The 19,796-nt window shown below is 43.2% G+C and overlaps 1 protein-coding gene across 2 annotated transcripts in view; it reads right to left on the reverse strand.

The window, feature by feature from the left end:
- Atxn1 (ataxin 1) overlaps window positions 1-19,796 on the reverse strand; it is a 410,907-nt gene that overhangs the window by 332,436 nt on the left and 58,675 nt on the right. The window lies entirely within an intron of this gene.

Here is a 19,796-nt window from a genome sequence, read left to right on the forward strand (position 1 = left end):
GCCATCTAAGAAGCAGCAACATTCTAACACTAGCAGTGAACTACTGTGAAAAATAAGTTAGTATCTAGAGATTTTTACATGCCACGTCCCTTAGTGGCCACCAAAAGCTCTTAGACCTGCTCACTAACAATGTTTATGTCTATAAATGCACAGGTGTATATGTACTTGGACTACAGACTTTTCATTCTGTGTATTATTTATATCTGTGCAGTGTATATGAGTATTGCATATATGTGTTAGTTATTACATATATGTGTGCACTGGGTAGGTTTTATATGTATGTATGTGTTTTGTGTGCATATTTGTGTACTAACCATATTATATATATATATGTGTGTGTGTATATGCACACACATATATACATGTATATATATGCATATATATATAAAACCTTTATATGTTTTGTATCTGTGTATAGTGTGTAGGTGCTTATATATACAAAATTCATTCACATATACAATACAGTGTTCATGTATGCATGCATGTCGTGTGCACACATCCATATGATGACACATTCCTTTTCCTATCTATACACAGCTGGAATTTCTTGTCTGGTGGATCCTAGACCAAGGCAACACTTTTCAAGTCAGAACTGATGAATCAGGATGCATGAGAACTACAGTGTATGAGAACTACATGTATGAGATCTACATGTCTGAATTTTCCAGAGTCATAAGGCAAGTAAATTTAGGGCATAGGGTCTAGTCCACATGACAGTGGGCTTTTTAATCTAAATGTTTGCTTTTAATTGACAAATAAAAATGGTATTTATCCATGGGTATAATGGATATACTAATATACACATACTGTGAAATAATTGTGTCAAGTTAGTTGACTTACCCATCACCCCATGTACTAGCTGTTTGTAGTGAGAACATTTAAAGTCTATTCTCTTAGCAATTTTAAGTTATTATAAACCAGGGTTACTAATGAATAATAATAATTAAGACGCTTGGAAGATCTTGAAAACATACCAAGATAGGCTTTGTGAGCAATCAATTTTTTTGTTGTTGTTGATTGCTTTTGTTTTGTTTTTGTTTCTGTTTTTTTTTTTACATAAATCTTCACCCAGTTTTTCCTTTAGTGTTTCACCTACTATAGGAAAGGGAGATCAAACACATGAACAAACAAATCAAATTATTCTGCAGCCCCAAAGGGGCATTAAGGAGATGGGGGTTCTCCGATTTGATTTTATTTTTTTTCCCTCTAAGTATTGTTGGTGTTCTGATGAGGTAAATTCAGGAAGAGGACCATTGTTATGAGGGTGACTGAGGGTCTTCACAGTGCTTCTGCAGCAGCCTGGCCTTCACTAGTCTCGGTGGCCCAATGTCATCCTTCCCTTACTTAGAAACTAGATATGCATGAGCCAGGCAGTCGCGTGCCACAGGCCCTAATGTCAAAGTTCTGAAGCTCACACAGCTCGCACGCAGTGGTCTCCCATTCTTCACAGGCAATTCATCTGTTGGGGGGCTTAGAACAGCTACGGTGTCAGAGCCCCCAGCATACTGATAAGTGCTCACCCAAGGGGAGGGGGTAATTGCAAAACACATCTCCAGGCTGCCTGGCAAATAGATTTGCACTTATCAAAACCAAAAGGCCCACACTCAAGTTTTCAGGAGTATATGAATCAGAGACCCTTAGCCCTGGTAGTGCCCTTGTGAAGTCACTCTGCTCCAACTTCTTTGACTAATTCTGAGAAAATGGGGGGAGAACAGCTTGTCGAGTCATGGTTATTCACCCACCACAATATAGTCAGTGTCCCCAAAGTGAGACCTGCCCACCAATGGGGCATGCGCTCTCCTCTGAGCCACTTCAGAAGTCATGTTGGCGTACTTCACATACACTCTGTGCCCTACTATCCTTAGATCATCATAGAAAAAGATTAGGAGCTGATTAAGACTGAATTCTGAAATAAGACTGAATTCTGAAAACTGAGAATGAGATCAAAGAAAACGGGGCAATAAGAGAGTCAGCAAACATTGCACAGTGTTTACAATCACTACTGGGCCTTTTTTCCCCGCTCATTTAGTTACCTACTTATTTTTGTTTATTTGTTTTGCAGTGCTCAGTCTTGAACCCAGGGCCTCACCCATGCTAGCCAACTGTTCTACCAGGAGTTAAAGCTCCAGCCCACCCACTTTGCTTTGAAATGTATGAGGTAACATGATGCAAGCTCCATGAATCCTGGACTAGGGAGTGTGGTTTCCTCTTAGAATTCCACCCTAGAAATTCATTCCAAGAAACGCCACTTTACAACCAGGTCCCAAACCATCATTCCCTCCTCTTATTAATGCCATCCTATGACACTGGCAGGTTCCCTTCCCTTGGGGGAACCTCATTTCTTTGGTACCATAGTCCTCTAAATCTGGTTTAACATGGCAGATGGTATTGAAAGAGTGAAGGCAAGTTCTTGTGAGGAAAGAGAAGAAATGTTCACAGTTTAAAAATGCATATATGGCATTGGGCAGGATGGCTCAGTGGGTCCACGGCAACCTGGAGCAGAGCCTTCAGGGCCCTCGTGGTAGGAGAGAGCTGACTCTGCCAGACTCTTCTCTGAATCCACACATGCACACATGCACAAGTGTAATTTTTAAATTTGCAAAAAAAGGAAATGCATACATAGGAGACAGCATACTTTTCTATACAGCAAAAATAAAAAAGGATCTATTTAAAATTTGGAAAAATTGTAAACAGTAACTCTTTTTGTATTTACAAAACTGCAAGCCATGTAAAGACGTAAAGCATCCACGAAGCAGCTACTATCTGTGTCATCTAGGCCAAGAGAGTTCCTGGTTTATGAAGAATTTGTAGGCGGAGGCATGAAGTTCAGAAATTATCTTTAAGGGTGATGAAGAAAAACTGAGAAGATATCCTGAGGAAATAAACTTTAACAACAAAACAGAGGGTGAAGAGGTGACTCCACTGGTGTGGTGTCCCCTCCATAAGCAGGAGGGCCCGCATTTCATTCTCAGCACCATGTAAAGAGGAAGAAATAAATATTATAAAATTTTTGCTCCACAGCTAACAGTTTGGGTGGCTGGTCTCAGGTCTCATATACCTTGATAATTGCTTAATGAGATAAAATCTTATCAATTGAGTACAGGGAGGATTAATGATTTTGAAAATGTAATTAATAAGACTTTCCCATTTTGAAGCACCAAGGCCTTCTACTATGTGAGGAGGACCCATGAGAAGATGCCACTTTTGAATGACCTATTTAATACCCACATTCATTAGATGAGTGCAAATATGTAGCTGTGAGTTTTCTCAGGTCCCGCCCAGCCCTGCAGTCCTGTGTTCTTCCAGTCCTGCCCAGCCCTGAGGTCCCTCAGCTGCTTATAAAATAATCATTCAGAGGCTTAATATTAATTATCAACGGTATGGCCTATGGCAGGCCTCTTGCTAGCTAGATCTGATAGTTTAATACCTAATTGTTGGAAAGTTTTCTAGTAGCATTGTTCACTATGAATGTATGAATAACAATATAAACAGTAATGATAGCAACTTCTTTAAAAACAAAAGTTATGACACTGTTATATTAGGGGCCTGATGTGGGTCTCACCATGTTCTCACAAGAACACTAGATATTTTATATTGTCACATTTGAAATATGGAAACTGAGGCTCAGGGGATGAGTCATGGGTCTGAGATGTCAAATCAAATAATCTAAGTTCCACATCTCAGACAAAAGGATAATGGAAAGATCTTTGTAGACAGGAAGCTATCTACAGACACATCTTTCTCAACTAACTTTGTGTGTGTGTGTGTGTGTGTGTGTGTGTGTGTGTGTGTGTGTGTGTGTGTGTGTGTGTAGCTTTTCCACTCACTAGGATATGCCTTAACTTCTGTACGTCAGTGTCCTCATCCCTAAATACAAAGTCACAAGCACCGAAAATGACCCACGCAGAGAGCAGCTGTGAGGACTGAGTCTACAGCCCAGAAAACACAATGTATGTTGATAAACATTACAACGCAAAACAAGCAAAACTCCAGCATATTTGGAGTCCAGTGGCCTCTGTCATTTATATTACGTGATTTAGGCAAGTGACTCGAATTTTCTGCTTCACCTCCTTTCCAAGAAAGAAATAATAAAAAAAACGATGTCTGTGAAAGTGTTCCTCAGACTAAAAAGGGCCACGTGGTACAGCTAATATGAATTATCATCAGTCTCTTTAAGCCAAAGAGGTTTCCTACATTCTGTTCGCTCCTGTATCACAACTTAACGTGGAGGCTCCATCCTAACTGAACTCACTCCCTTTAATAACAGAACAAATGCCCAGTCACTCAGGACTCTATCAAACAGAACACTGTTAATTCCCTCCTCCTGCACAACACCCACCATGAGAAGATAATTGATGTTCCCCGTGACCCTCAAGCACTCTGAGACTCTGAAGTACCTTCAGGGAAATATTAAATTATGTTCAGCCTAGTTTATGAAGAAGTGTATTTAATTTATACTGAAATTCTTTGAGAATGCGCGACCTAGGACAAGTGGAAAGAGGAAGTCACGGGGTATCTAGAAATCGGAGGCCTCTCCTCACTGTCCTCGCCCCAATCACCTTTGTCAGAGTTAAGTAACCCTAGAGCAGGAGACATGGGAATCCAACCCACTAATTACACAAGCCGAAAAGTTTGCCCTGCGGAATCCTTAAAGACCACTCTTGTGGGGAAATAATAAAACCAAAACACCAAAAGGAAGAAAATAATAAATAATGCAACGTGCCCATAGAAGAAAGCCAGATGCAAAAAGGTAAATTCTGTCTGTTTTATCTTGTCTACAGAGTCTAGAGAGAGAAAAGGACACCAAAGTGCCGAGAACAAGCGCTCAGCCACAAATGGGACAGATCTGTCGCTCCTCCTCTTCAAGGGTCAGGAACCATCCTGGAAGATGGGAGGGAAAGACCGTAAGAGCCAGAGATCAGGGAGGACAGGGAAAAAGCAGTGTCCTCTGAACAGGAAAGGACCTATATGTGCATTAATTCACTGCTGCTGTGGTTGCCTGCGCAAGATCAAGCCAGTCAGCATTAGCATGACTCACCAGTTCCCATTCCTAGTGGGGACTAATGACAGCTGACAGGGAGGGGGGCAGGGGGTGAGGGGTGGCCAGTTTTCTTTAGCCGTGTGCTGTCTGGTAGGTGGACTTGCTCCAGTACCCGAACACCTGAGTTGAGCCCCCAGAACTGACATGGTAGAAGGAGAGACCTGGCAAGTTCTGAGAGCCACAGCTTGGCTCAGGCATGTGCATCACAGAGAATAAACAAAAGTAAAAGAAAAAAATAAGAATACAAAGTTGAGGGAGGGGTCCAGGAGAAGCTGCAGGGGTGGAAGTGGATATGAAGAAAATATAATGTATACATAGACACAATTTTCAAAGACTAAGAAGTACAGTGTTTTTCAAAGAGGCGGGGCAGGCCTAGTGAATGATGGAAGAATCAGGAAGTGGAAGGGGGATAAGAAGGGAATGAGGGCTGACTATGATCAAACCACACAACATACACACATGCAAATGTCATGAGATTCATTATTTAGTGCAACTAATCTATGTCAATAAAAAGTAGAAACAGTATGTAAAGATGCCCACGTGCTTTGAATAAGAATTTTTTCTTGTGCTGATAACGCATTTTAAATTTTGAACAAGAAATAACCTAGATACATCACTGAGTATCTTATTACTGAGACTTGAAAGAATTAAAAACAGACGTTAACTTTATGCTCCGTTGGGTGGGAAAACGACACTGGGTTCACATGTTAAGTTTTATCCCTGTTCTAAAGAATTATGTACATAGAGGTAAAAAATACTTTATATAAAAAGTTCCACTATATTAGTACTGAAAAGTTTGGCTATATATCTCTGTTTAAATTATTTCAGAGCTGTTAAATTATCTTTATTAGTTTTTAAAGAATGCTTCCGGGGGCGCAGAGGAGGTCAGAGGACAACCTTGGTGTCTGTTTTCACCTTCCATCTATTAGGATCTCTGGTTCACTACTCTGCATACCAGACTAGCTGGCCATCTGATTTCTGGAGATTCTCCTGCCTCCGCCTCCTAACTTACTGTAGGAGCCCTGGGATTACGAATGCAGACTACAGTGGCTGGCCTTGGGTTCTATGGAGTGTTTTTGCTTTCCTGAACCACCTCCCCAGCTCTCCATATTGTATTTCCCAGTTAAAAATGTGAATCAATAGAAATCCTAACCAGGACAGGAACAAGAGTTAGTTAGCACCAACGCTCTGCGGCTCACAGACCCTGTACCAGCCTCCTTCCAACCTTGCTTCTATGTCCTGAGTGACAGCACTCCCATTAACAGATGATCAGCTCTTTCAGTTGTGAGACAGCCCTGATTGATAGAATATTTTTCCTCAAGTAAAGTCTTACCCTAATTATAGTTAGCTTACCTCCTTCGTTCTTAGATGAGTCCTCTGGGACCAATTTTGTAACTGACTTCATGTCCTATCAGGGATTTTGTGGGTATCTCTCATTTTATCAGATGACAATCACTTCCACTCACATTTTTCATTGTTAGTCCCTAAACCACAATGACCCTCTTCATAGTGACCCCCCCCCAATCTGCTGACGTAGCTCCTGGGTGATGGGACTTCATGGAAAGTGAAACAGACATAGTCCTAAGGTCATAATGGACATTCACATGGACTATTTTGGAACTCAGCTATAAAATACAATTTCTATAAGGTTTATATGTTTCAAAGGTCAGACTTCAAATCCTTCTGAAAAGAACCCATTCATACATCAGACATTTGGGGAGGGGGAAGGGTTTTTTATAAACATCAAGGTGGAATTTACCATTCCATTCCATTCCACCACCACCACCCCAGTCTTTTGGCCAAGTGTTTGGTGTATGCATAAAAGTTCCACAGCTCTTTCTCCTTGGCTAAAGCAATCCACAATAGCAAGCCAGTACCCGCTCTGCCCAGATCAGCAGCTCTGTTGTTTTCTCAACACACAGAGCAGAGGAGAAATGCCACTGCCTATCCCAGAGTGAAGGGCTCTGCCTCCAACAAGCGAGCCCTCCAGGCATGCCCGGGCAACTCTAGACCCCCAGGCCCAGCTCAGAAATAAGAAGGTCCTGAAACTCTAACTTTCCTAACAACCTCTTTCTCTCCTTTGCTGTGTAAATCCCAAAGCCCCACACATAAAATGCTTTATTGGTTGAGCATGGTTATTCAGACAAGCAATCATATTTATTTGTATTATTTTCTCTACTACCTATAGACTCTGTTGCTAAATTTAAAAATGCTGTACACACTGACAGCCTTCACTTCCTATATCAGTATCCTAATGAGCCTTGGAAGGGTCCTCCTTAAATCTCACTCTCTACTCTCACGGAGCACGGCCAGGAAAGCCAGGGACAATGTGAAGAGGTGAAGAGGCTGCACAATTAGAATGAGTGTGTAGAGATGGTTGGTTGGTTTGTTTGTTTGTTTGTTTTACTCTTTTCTCTTTGTTCTTTTCTCTTGGGGAGGCTTACCACCCAGCTCCCAAATAAATCACACTCAGAGACTTACTCTTTCTTATAAATGCCCGGCTTTAGCATGGCTTGTTTCTTGTCAGTTTTTCTTAACCTAAATTAGCCTGTCTACCTTTTGCCTCTGGGCTTTTACAAAACATTTTCTATTTCTGTGTATCTTTCTTTCTTTCTTTTCTTACTCCGTTGCTGGTTGTGTAGCTGGGTGACTGGCCCCTTGCGTCCTCCTCCTTCTCTTGCTCCTTGATCTCCCCTTCCCAGATTTCTCCTCCTATTTATTCCCTCTGCCTGTCAGCCCTGCCTGTCCCTTTTCCTGCCTTGCTATGGGCTGTTCCACTCTTTATTAGACCATCAGGTGCTTTAGACAGGTAAAGTAACACAGCCTCACAGAGTCAAACAAATGAAACATAAAATAATTCAACACATCTTTGCATCATTAAATAAATGTTCCATGGCATAAACAAATGTAACACATCTTTAAATAATAGTCTACAACAATAGGTCAGCTTCATGGTGGCTTTGTAACTTTGGTTATCTGTCTCGATTTCCCTTGTGTTTACAGATACCAGGCTGGTACAGAGGGACAAGCAAAGAAAGTGGATATCAAAAGGATTGAGTTTCCAAGACAGGGTAGTTCTGATACATTAGCACCACAGTGTCACAGAAACAACAATGGCTGTCCATGAGACAGTGCACTATATTCTTTTCCATTTAGAACAGGGGAAACTGAATTTTACAGCTATTTCTGTCCAAACATGTTGAGTGCTTAAAAATAAATCCTCTTGTAGTATTATCAGCATGTGTTGCATTTAAATATTCTAAGTAAATGAGGTATGGTGGAGCAATCCCAGACTTGGAAGATGGAGGCAGAAGAATCAGGAGTCCCAGATCAGCTGAGGCTGCATGGCACCTTGCCTCAGTAGAATAAATAAGTCTTGGTGTTCTAAAAATGGCATCACCGTCTAGGCTTGGGATGTAACTGAGTGGTGGAGTGTCTGTGTGCCTTGCACATGACCCTAGGTCCAATCACCAGTCAGTACTGGGGGAAAAGTAGTAAATATACTCTCCGAAGGTAGTTAATTCCAAATATATTCAGAAGTAAATACTGAATACTTTTCTAGAAGAACAAAAGTGACCGGTCTTTGAGAAGCCCTCAAGAATGAAGGCTTGAATGAGATTTACTCTCTGCCCCTTGGCCAGGGGTCTGTTGCCATAAGGCTCTGGTGGGGAGAGAACTTCCTTCTCTGTGTGGTAGACAAAGTTTGCCTTCTTCTTCCCAAAGAAAGAGAGCTAAAATGAAAAAGCAAAATAAACAAAACCAAAAACTAGGGACATGTTTTATGCTGCACTTCAAAAATTCTTATCTCTTAAATACCCTGGCTTTGGGGACCTGGCCCTTCTGACAGAAGCAGTTTCACGGGGGTTTGAAAATGTCTGTTTCCACCTGCAGACCACCACACTGCCCTCCTACACCCCAATACCATTATATAAAGAGGAAACACCTCGGTGGAACAGTTCACAGTATGACCCACCATGCCTCTGAAGAAGCTGCGGGGCATCAACATTCAGTCCTACACAGGCTGCTTGACTGGCCGCAACATCTCTGCTTATGAAGAGGTTGGATTATTGAAATTCCAAAGCCAGCTTATTTGGGGGCTATCCTGGTCCCTTGAATAGCCATTCGTTGCCCATCTCTCTGTGCAGTTTAATATTCTACAACTATTAGATAAATCCTCTGGGATATATGAATGGACCCTAGCTGCCACTAACCCAAAAATGAGGCATGTCATCAGCTAGCATGAGGCTTGCTACAGAGACTTCTCACTTTGCTATAATGTGCCTGATGTTTCTGCCAATGTTTTCGGAAACTGTCTTGATGTATAACTCTCTTTGTTATTTTACTATTTAAAAAAATATGAAATGTTTTATCTTGTTGGGACATAGAATTGGGGGTAACCTATATTTGTGTTCCTTGACCATGGTCACTCAACTTTGGTTCCAGAATTAACTTCCTCTTATTCCTTTGAGGTGAGAGCTGTGTTTTTAACATTGGCAACAGCATGATCTGCATTAGCGGAACTAAGACACCCATTGGTGTGGGTTAAATACATTTCAGGAGCAGCACATGCATGAGCTCAACTGGGATAATTTCCTAACATGTAATTAGCATATTGACTTAAAGATGACTACAAGTCTATGTACGAGTAAATTGTTGACAACTCATCATTCCCCCTTCGCTCACCTCTCACCCACCATTGTGTGTGTGTGTGTCTGTGTGTGTGTGAGAGAGAGAGAGACAGAGACAGAGACAGAGACAGAGACAAAGATACGTCTTGCTACACTGTCCAGGGTGGCCTGGATTCTACTGCCTCAGTTTCTGGAAGGCCGGAATAACAGGTATGTGCTACCATGTTCATCTCAACCTCTACTCCTTTAAATTGCTGTTTATGCTTTTGCCCTTGAATTTATCTAAGATTTTTCGCTGGCCTTCTCTCCTCTCTAAATCCTATTTCTGAGGAATGATTTAGACTGTGGTGTTGGGGCTGGGGACCCAGGCTAGGGGTAGAACACTTGCCTGGTGTGTGTGAGGCCTGAGGTTCAATTCTCAATATGGCAAAAGAAAGAAAGAAAGAAAGAAAGAAAGAAAGAAAGAAAGAAAGAAAGAAAGAAAGAAAGAAAGAAAGAAAGAAAGAAAGAAAGAAAGAAAGAAAGAAAGAAACCAGTAAGTTAGAATGCAGTGCAGATCCAACTCTTCAGTCTAAATATAAAAAATAAAAAGAGAAGCAGCTTGCTTCGTTTTTCCTTTTCTAAAATTCTTATTTGAGATGTTTTATTTGCCTGTAGTTTATTTCCTTTCTCCCAAATTTCTCATAAAAGGGACAATCCTCTCACTAGGCTTAATGCTCAAATGTTTTACATTTAATTATTTGGTGTTATTCTTTCTAGCAAAACGGCCAACATGCCTTCCCAAAAGGACACATGTTTGCCTTCCAAACACATATTTAACATTTCTCCAAAGCCAAATACAGATTAAACCACATTGAACAAGTCTCCTTGCCATGTCTAAACACAAACATACAATAAAGTCCGGTAACCAATGCGAGACGGAGAGCGTTTTATCAATCTGGAGTCACACCACCCCTTTGCTCCATTCAGAACAGACACTCCCACGTACACTTAAGTGAAGCTGTGCCCTAGGGAGCTGAACAAGGGCCCCTCCCAAGACTGCTGACGTGCCATTCTGCACACCCCTCTCATCAGCAATGCTTTCCTACCGCTGAAAGCACCGGGAACCTGCATGCGTCTGTTCTGCTCACACCCTCCACCGACACAACAAGAGATGACAGAGGAAATAGAATATGGGGCTGGGAGAAGCTTGGCAACCGGCTCTGGGTCTCAGCAGTTAACTTTTCACCTGCACTGCAAATTAACCATGCTTCTTATTGATTGGAGAGCAGCACCTGAAGATCCTTCAAGTCTAAACACATCACTCCATCATTAGCGATGCTACTGAAGAAGGGCTTCACTGGCATCTGGCTGCAGAACGGGAAGAGGCTGATGGGAATTAGCTTGGTGCTGTCCAAGTACCAAAGGCTCACACTCTCACACCTATCTTCTGATGCTTCGTTGTTCTCAGCCCATCCTGTTCGGCATTGATGGGTGCAGGCTGTACTTCACATGGCTATTGTGTTTAGCTTAGGAATGTGTAGTGCTTTTTGAGCATAAGGAAACTAAAGTTGAAATGCTAAATTGTCAAGGCAAATTGATCTCTAAAAGAATCCCAAATATTCTAAAAGACACTAATTGAAGATCTGTCCAAAAAGGAAATATCAAATCAGGGATCCAGAGAGCTGATGTTCAGACTCAGCCCATCAAACAAGGGGCCTGTGTGCTGTGGTTTGTCATTTAAGCTCACTGTGCCTGGGATTTCTCGTCTGTAAAATCAGAGCATCCCATGGTATCACAGATTAGCACAGTTTTCAGACCTTAAAGAGGCTACTCTGTGCAGTGGATATCAGTCAATACAGAAAATCAGAATTGGTCAAGTGCAGAGAATGAGTGTCGCTGGAGTGCTCAGTCACAGATGGAGCATCTTGATCACAATCCCTGCCCGCAAGGCTCAGGGACTGTTGTGGAAAAGCCAGAGATGAGAGAGGGCAGGAGTGAAGCAATGTCTTCTGGACGTACAAGACCACAGCCACAATGGACTCACAGCAGCTGTACTCGCCTACTTAAGACCTACACAAGATCAAGCTATTTCATTTCAACATTCGGGACGAGGGTGTTTGGGGAGCCCCTACTGCTAGCTGAGGAGCTACTGGCAGTTGATGGCTTCTGAGAGACACAAGACTCAGTTCTCTTTTTCATTTATTTTTATTATCTTTAATTATGTGGGGGTGTGTATGTCTGCAGATGCCCTTGGAGGCCAGAGGCTCAGATCCCCTGGAGCCGAAGTTACAGATAGTTTTGTGTTCCTAAGGTGGGTGCTGGGAGCCAAACCTGGCTCCCCTGAAAGAGCAGCAAGCACTCTCAATCACTAAGACAGATCTCCAGGCACCAAGATCCAATTGTCTTTAATAGATGCGGCCCCTGGTAGACCAACCAAGTTCCAAGGATTGCCCAACAATCATTAGTATATGGGCAGCACAAATCAGGTACGGTAGACTATAAAAAATAAATTAATCCATTAAAACCAGAAGAGGATAGGAAGTTGAGAAGGTGTCAGGCAGTGGGGAATGGATCTGGAAAGAGTTAGACCAGTGGTTCTCAACCTTCCTAATGCTGAGACCCTTGAACACAGTTTCTCATGTTGTGGTGATAAAAATAACAAAATAACCATAATGTTATTTTGTTGCTACTTCAGAACTATAATTTTGCTACTGTTATGAATCATATTATAAATATCTGATATGTAGGATATTTGATAGGCATCTCTGTGAAAGGGTCATTCCAGCTCCAAGGGGTCATGACCCACAGGTTGAGAACCCACTTAGAGGTTTGACTTGGGATGAATCTAATAAAAATACATAGTGTGAATGTACAAAATACTCAAAGAACAAATGTAAATATGATATTAAAATGGAACATTAGGATATTTTAAATGTGTTTGGGTTCTGAAATTCTGATGTCTAGACTCATTTGTCTGTGCAAGTGTATAAAATAGTTGCACATAACTGTAAGAGTTTTCAACTAGCTAACCCTTCAAACAGACAGAAAGCCAAGCCAGGCATGGTGGCTCACACTTGTGATTTCAGCACTCTGGAGGTTTAGGTAAGAGAATATAGAAAGTCCAAGACCAGCCTAGGCTATAACGTAAAACCTTGACTGAAAAAGAGAAAGAGAAAAAAATTAAAAGAAAGAAAGCAACAGCAGAAAACTCTCCAGTGTCAGGAACATGAGACATTTATATTCATAAAAGAATATAAGAACAATTCACTTGTGTAACAAATGGTGTCTCTAGACATAAACATTGGTTTTTCCAGGAAAAAAGAATGTATTCTTTGTGTTTTCTGTTCTTCCCTGTTCAGTGTATCACGCGACAAATCCTACTATGCCCCAGTGAAGTGCATCTGGGTATGCTCATTTGCTCAGCTCAAGGACTCAGAGGAGCTCCCCAGCAAAAAGAAATGACTATGACTCACTCTTTAACCGCATTTGAAAAACCAACACAAACAGCTCAGAGAGCGGCAAGCAAACCTTGCCATCAACTGTTACAAAATTCAGGCTAATCTCAGCATCTGTGACCGTACCACCAGGGCCTTACTCATTGAGTAATTATTTCCCTGTCTCCTTAGCACCCAAAGAAGGGGGATGGGGATGGGGTGGGGGCACTGAAGATAAGCAGGATGCTAAGGCTGGGAGTGTGCGAGCCAGCAAGCTGGGTTTTAAAGAGGCACCAACATGATTAGCTGAATTCACAGCCAGGTTCCAAGTGGGTTTCAGGGACACAGATAGCTAAAGTTGGGCGTCCCCCACTTTTGTTTATTCATGGTTTTACCTTGGGCTCTGAACACTGTTTGTGGGTCATAGTAAGAGGGTTCAAGGCATATTGTGACTCCCAGGGAGACACAACCACACACCACGACGCATGAGCTTACAGAGCAGATACTCAAGGGTGATAAGAAAAGGGCCACTTGTTTTTCTTAACAGAAACCCTCACCAACTTCCGTAGACTTCCCCCAAATGAAATGCCAGCCTCGGATGACTCTGAATAAGAGTCACTTTGCCCCTTAGAAAGAGTACCTTTCAAACCTCAGTACATGATAAGGTTACTCTTTGAACCAAAGAGATTTTAACTTTCAACATTAAAAGAGAAGCCTTCCCTAGTAGGGAACTCTAGAATATAAAATCTGTGATCTGCTATGGATAAAATAACAGCTTAAAATAAGCAGAATGGCACCTAGGTTGAATGGAAAAGCTATTCCAAGTGGCAAAATAAACTATTATTAAACTATGGAGCCTCACTCGGTATCTTGCTCCCTTTTTCAATGACATTTTATGAAATGCATGTGGTAGGCTGTTCATGCTTTTCAAAAGCAGAAAGAAAGAAGGGGGGAAAACCTTTCAAATAATGCAATTATACCAAATGCTTCTGGGATTTGCTTCTCCTTCCGTTCCTTCCTACTAGAGAGACTGGCAATTTTGGAGGCTTTCTGAGGCACCGTGCTCCAGCCCTGGGTGACCAGCAAGAATATGGCTGGGTGTGTGTCCCTGAGACAAGAACATGCTGCCTGCTCTGCTTCTGTGGCCCTTCTGTTTCTGCTGGAACACCTTGAGCTGGGCTCCCATTCCTACTACCAGCTCTGGCTGACAGTATGATTGCAGGAGGAAGGCTAGAAGAACCACACTTAGCAGATCACATGGTCTGGGTCCCACCAAGAATCCTGAGATAAGGCAGAATCCTGGCCGTTCACAGAGCAACCCAAACCAGGCTGGCTCCTTCACTGCGGCAGTTGCCATGGCCAACCCAAACACTCTGCCCCATCCTCCCAGCCTGCAGCTTCTCAGCCACCACCCACAGACCTCCCAAAGCTGGCAGTGAAAGCTGTACACTGACAGGCATTGAGAAGCTGGACAGAGGGAGGGGACGAGAGGCAAGGTGAAGAAGAGCCCCCAGGGCACAGAGTCTAGAGCAGACAGCTGGGCGTGGCTATCAGTCTTTGCTTCTAGGAGTCCGGGAGTCTTCAGTCCATTTCCAAGTGGAAAAGGAAAAGAAACTGACTGAGCCCTCACTTGGGGAGAATGAGCTTTGCCTTTAAACTTTGGTTTTCCTGCACTCTGCCAAGTGAATGCAGACGGGGGAAGCAACATGCTGAGTATAGTAACATCTGAACAGGGACAGGACTTTGAGGGAACGTCACCATGAGAGTCATGACTAATAAGCCCAGAAAGAGTTGCAGTGCTGAGACTTTCTGGTTTAAAAAACAAAACAAAGCAAAAGCAAAAAAAGAAAGAAAAAAAAATCCCAAAAAACAAAAACAAAAAAAACAAACCACTCCTGTTTGAAGACACTATTTTAAAAAATCCTCATATAGGGGCGGTGGTGGCGCACGCCTTTAATCCCAGCACTGGGGAGGCAGAGCCAGGCGGATCGCTGTGAGTTCGAGGCCAGCCTGGGCTACCAAGTGAGCTCCAGGAAAGGCGCAAAGCTACGCAGAGAAACCCTGTCTCGAAAAACCAAAAAAAAAAAAATCCTCATATAAAAACCACGCAAAGAAAGAGAAAAATGAAAGAGTAACCTAAAAATAAACTATCAGTTAATTTTGTATGCATTTTGGAACCACTCACAGACAAGCCCAACAGAGTAAGACTCTGGAATGGAACCCTTAAATAGTGGGCTGAGATGGGCCAATGTCCCCTAGGTACACCACTATCCCCTTTTAAAGGCTGTTGGTTTGAATATGGTGACCCATGTTTAAATTCTCTTACAGCTCTAAAACTCTCATTGTAGTCTATGAATGGTAGGGTAACTCAGTTTGAAGCAAAGTCTTGTAAACAAAAGAAAACATTTGGAGACTCATGTCTTCGTGCTAACAGTGGCTATGCTGAGCTGCAAGGTCAAAGGCCCTGTTCTCTGTTTGTTCAATTGGAATATGACCTGTAATAAAAGCCTATCTACATGGTGGCAAAAATAGTGCCATGACATTTCTAATGTACTTAATGACAGTGAAATGTGTAAGCAAAATAAAAATGGTTATAATAGTGATTGCTGTGATAGAGATCTACTGCTAACAAAATATCAAATCTATAAAGGCGGTGAGTGGAGAGGCAACCATATGAGCATTCCCTAAACACTAAGCTAAAAATATAAACACTGGAGTTAATTTTCATTTGCCATAAATTCTGAGAGAGAGAGAGAGAGAGAGAGAGAGAGAGAGAGAGAGAGAGAGAGAGAGAGAGAGACTGGGGGTGCATGTGGGTGGCCACACATACATATATGTGCATGCATGTGGAATGTGAAGGCTAGACAAATTTACTGTCATTTTTCAGGGACTGTCCACTTTGTGTATGTGTGTGTGTGTGTGTGTGTGTGTGTGTGTGTGTGTGTGTATGGAGAGAGAGAGAGAGAAGCACGCACAGAGTCTCTCAATAGCTTGTTACTCACCAAGTAGGCTAGGCTGGCTGGCCATCCCAGGCACCCACAGCACTAGTATCACAGCATGCACATGCCATCATAGCTGGCTTGTTTTACATGTGTTCTGGAGATCACACTTGGATCCTTGTTCCCATAAGTCAAGCACTTTGCCCAACTAATCACTGCCCGGCCCTGCCATCTACTTTCCCTTGGTGCCTAGGGCTGCCTGAGCACAGTTTCCCTATCTGCACTGGTCGGAGAGGAACAGGTGAAGCACCCGTACAAAGCAGTGTCTGGGCCATCTCTGCACCTCTCTCCCCTCCCCCACACAAGCTGGCTGTCTCACTACAAAACCAGCCAAGTGCTACAAACGGGGCTGTGAGCTGCAGAAAGATGCTTTCTCTGAGAATCTACACAGATCAAAAACCTCAAGTGTTTACCTGCCTGAGATTGCTACAATTTGAGGTGTTGCATCTTTGAAAGAATACAAACCAGATTCTCTAAGCTGATGAAAGAACCTGTCCTTAAGACACATCTCTTTGCAGCACTTGAAACTCTTACTGGGAGAAATACTTCCCACACGGTGTGGTTATTTCAGCATTTGCTACTGCTTCTTTGAAGCTACAGTGCAGTGGATGCTCCACGTGGGGTAAAATGATAGAAACCTGCCAGTCAGCCTTCAGAGGTCACCCCAAGCAAGAGGCTACTCCAACGGAAGGATGACACGAAAGGACCCAGTGTCCCCGCATCAGAGCAAAAGGTATCCACTTTCTTCTCAACAGAGTGAGACCTTTTTTACGAAATCTCCAAGTTGCAAGCATGGGCTCCGTCATTTCCCAACTTCTACAGCAATAGACACCTAAGAAGCCTGCTTAGCCCTGCTCCCTAAGCAAGCTGGTGCAGTGAGTGTCAGGGAGGGAGGTGCAGTGTCAACAGGACCAGATCAGATCTCAACCACACGGACCATCAATCTGCATGCCACACAACTTCTCCAGTCTGCTTCTGTCATCTGTGAGGGGAGTTCTGGCCCAATGATCCCAAGTGTCTTGCCAACTGGAGCATGCGAGGTACTCACACGATAGGAATAGAGAGCAAGCCAAAATAGACAGTGAGCTCGTGGTGGGCCTGGGGACTAAGGGAAGGCAGAGACCAGCAGGCAGGTACTGAAACCAGTGGCCATCTGTTTTGACTCTACCTACAATGAATCACCACTCCCTCGGTTCATCCAGCCCGACATGAGCTTCTGGGGAAAGACCTTCACAGAAGTCTGGCTCCTCAGGCAGGCAGCAGCGCGACAGAAAGAGACTTAAAGTGGATTGTGCAACAAGACAAAAACCAAGTGGCCCAGTTCTTTCACTGGACCGAGAAGGTGCAGAAGACCGAGCTACAGACCCCTCCATGCAGGTGTTGGCAGAGTGCCTGACCAGGAGGCCTGCTTGCTTTGCTCCTGATATCCCCATCACAGTGAACAGAGTCCTTTATCCACCCTGAGCCCTAACCAGACACTCTTTCCCCTCATTTACCGTAAGTGTCTAGTCAAAAAGTCATCTAGATCCTTCCTAGTGAACCTCTTTCCGATCTTCCCACTCTGTCACCCCCACTGCCATCGCTAGATCCACGTGTAAGGGAGATCCACATGAAGGGCTTGGCTGCTCTGAACCATGGCAGAGCCCAGGACACAATCCATGATCGGCATGGGGTACGTGCTCCATTCCTGTTTCTACCTGCATTTCTACAGCTGCTTTTCTCCGGTCCCCGTCCACCATGCCAAATGAACAGCCCTATAGGATGACTTCTGAAACATACACCTGGTCTTTCACATCTCTGCTTCATGGCGGTCCACACGTCTGCACTGCATGCTGGGTATAATGCAATTCCCTTGGTTTGGTACACAAATTCACTTATCATCTGCCTCATGTCCATTGTCCCTACCTGCGTGGTGCCTATCAGCCCATAGACGGTTGATCCATTCTTTTCCCATCAGCCCACTCGGGGACCATTCTGCAATTTTTTCTTTGGCCTTCCTTTGTTGTGTGGATTACTTTACACACACATGCCTGAACTATGCCCTGTCCCCCAAGGATCAATCTGAAGGGTATGTGTTCTGAAAGTCTTCTCTGGTTGTGTCCCTAGTCCCCCAGTCTGACTGAGCTGCCTCCTTCTCTATGGATCTAAAGCATGGCTCTAGCATTATAGAGAACAACAGTTCAGCATGCTGCTTGTCCCTGATGTTAAAAAGGACCGCTTCTTAATGAATCCTCTACCCTCTGTACTGAGAGGAGAATTTGACATACAATACTCAAAAGGCTTGTGTTGAATTAATGGAGAGTGGAAAGCTTTCGGGAGGAAGAGATGCTCCTGAAATACTGGCCTGCTTTGCTCAAGGTTCCATAAATAGATGAGTGTCAGACCTAGAATTCAGACTTCCCATTTCTGATAGACAATCTTCCTCCATATCCATCTCTAGGGGGAATGGTGATCCAAGCCTGGAATCCTCTCCTGTAATCCCAGTGTTTAGAAACCAAAGGTGGGAAAGTCTGCACATCATATTGGTCACTAGCCTGGTCTACACAGAAAGTTCCAGAACAGCCAAAGCTATGTAGGGAGACCATCCCCAAATGTTTTTCAATTAATGAAAAAAAAAAAAAAGAATCGGTCCCCTTTATCAGTCCTGTGGGAAGTGATCTAATGGTCCCATTAACAACTCTCCAATCTACCGCCTTCCAGTCTGGGATATTCATTTTATCATTTCCCAGGTGTTCCATTGGCAACTCAAATTCAAAACAAGAAGAAATGAAGTAGTCACATTTCTACCCACCTGATACACACACAAACATACAAATTCTTCTGCCTAGGTCCAAACTTCCAGTAGCCTAAGCCAGAAGTATGAAAGTTATCGCCTAGTTTTTTAAATTATTATTTACATACTAAGATTAATATACGTATATGAATACTATAGTTGTTAAAATTCCCTCCCAGTGGGGAGAGAGATAAGCAATGTCTATCCTCCTCATAAGGTCCCAACAACAAACTAAGCTGCCCATCAAAGTTCACTCTAGGGACCCAATGAGTATATTGCACTTACTTACAGGGCATAGTTGGGGGTTACTTATAGGAGTATGCTGCTTCCCTCTCCAAATGACTACACCAGAAAGTTTTACCTAGCAGGCATGATGGCTTCCTCAGAGCTGCATACGTGAAGCCCCCTGTCTAGTCATTCCTGGCCTGTATATTCCTCCCCCGGACATTGTACAACAAAGGGAGAGTTGCATACAACAGGTAGTGTGAAGCATTTCCAGGTGAGAGTCCCTTTCCTGCCCGTCCCTGCCCCTCTATGAGGGGTTTTAAACAGTCAGCAACCCAAGTGGGATAATCTTTTGCAAGTGGGCACAGCTGAACTCCCAAAGATAATGGTTGTTTGGCTTGGGGGAAAGTCCCATAAAACAACTATGTATTTTACACATTTTATGCATCCCTATCAACAAAACCCTGGTGGTGGTGGGGGGGGAGGGGGATAATGAAAAAGAAAATCCTGCAGGCTAGCGGGAAGCAGAATAGGGTTTAATAAAAAAGGTAGAAATTCTATATATTTGTTATTTGTGCTCAACACTTTCTTCCAAATTCCAGATTGCTCCTTATTCCTCTGCATGTCTCTTCTGATTGCCAGTGTTCTGACCAGGCCCCTAAAGACACTTAGGCTGTTGCAAAAGACCACTAGCTGGTCCCCCTGATGTCAGAC

The sequence above is a fragment of the Peromyscus maniculatus genome, chromosome 5, assembly GCF_049852395.1.
Source record: "Peromyscus maniculatus bairdii isolate BWxNUB_F1_BW_parent chromosome 5, HU_Pman_BW_mat_3.1, whole genome shotgun sequence".
Taxonomy (NCBI): Eukaryota; Metazoa; Chordata; class Mammalia; order Rodentia; family Cricetidae; genus Peromyscus; species Peromyscus maniculatus.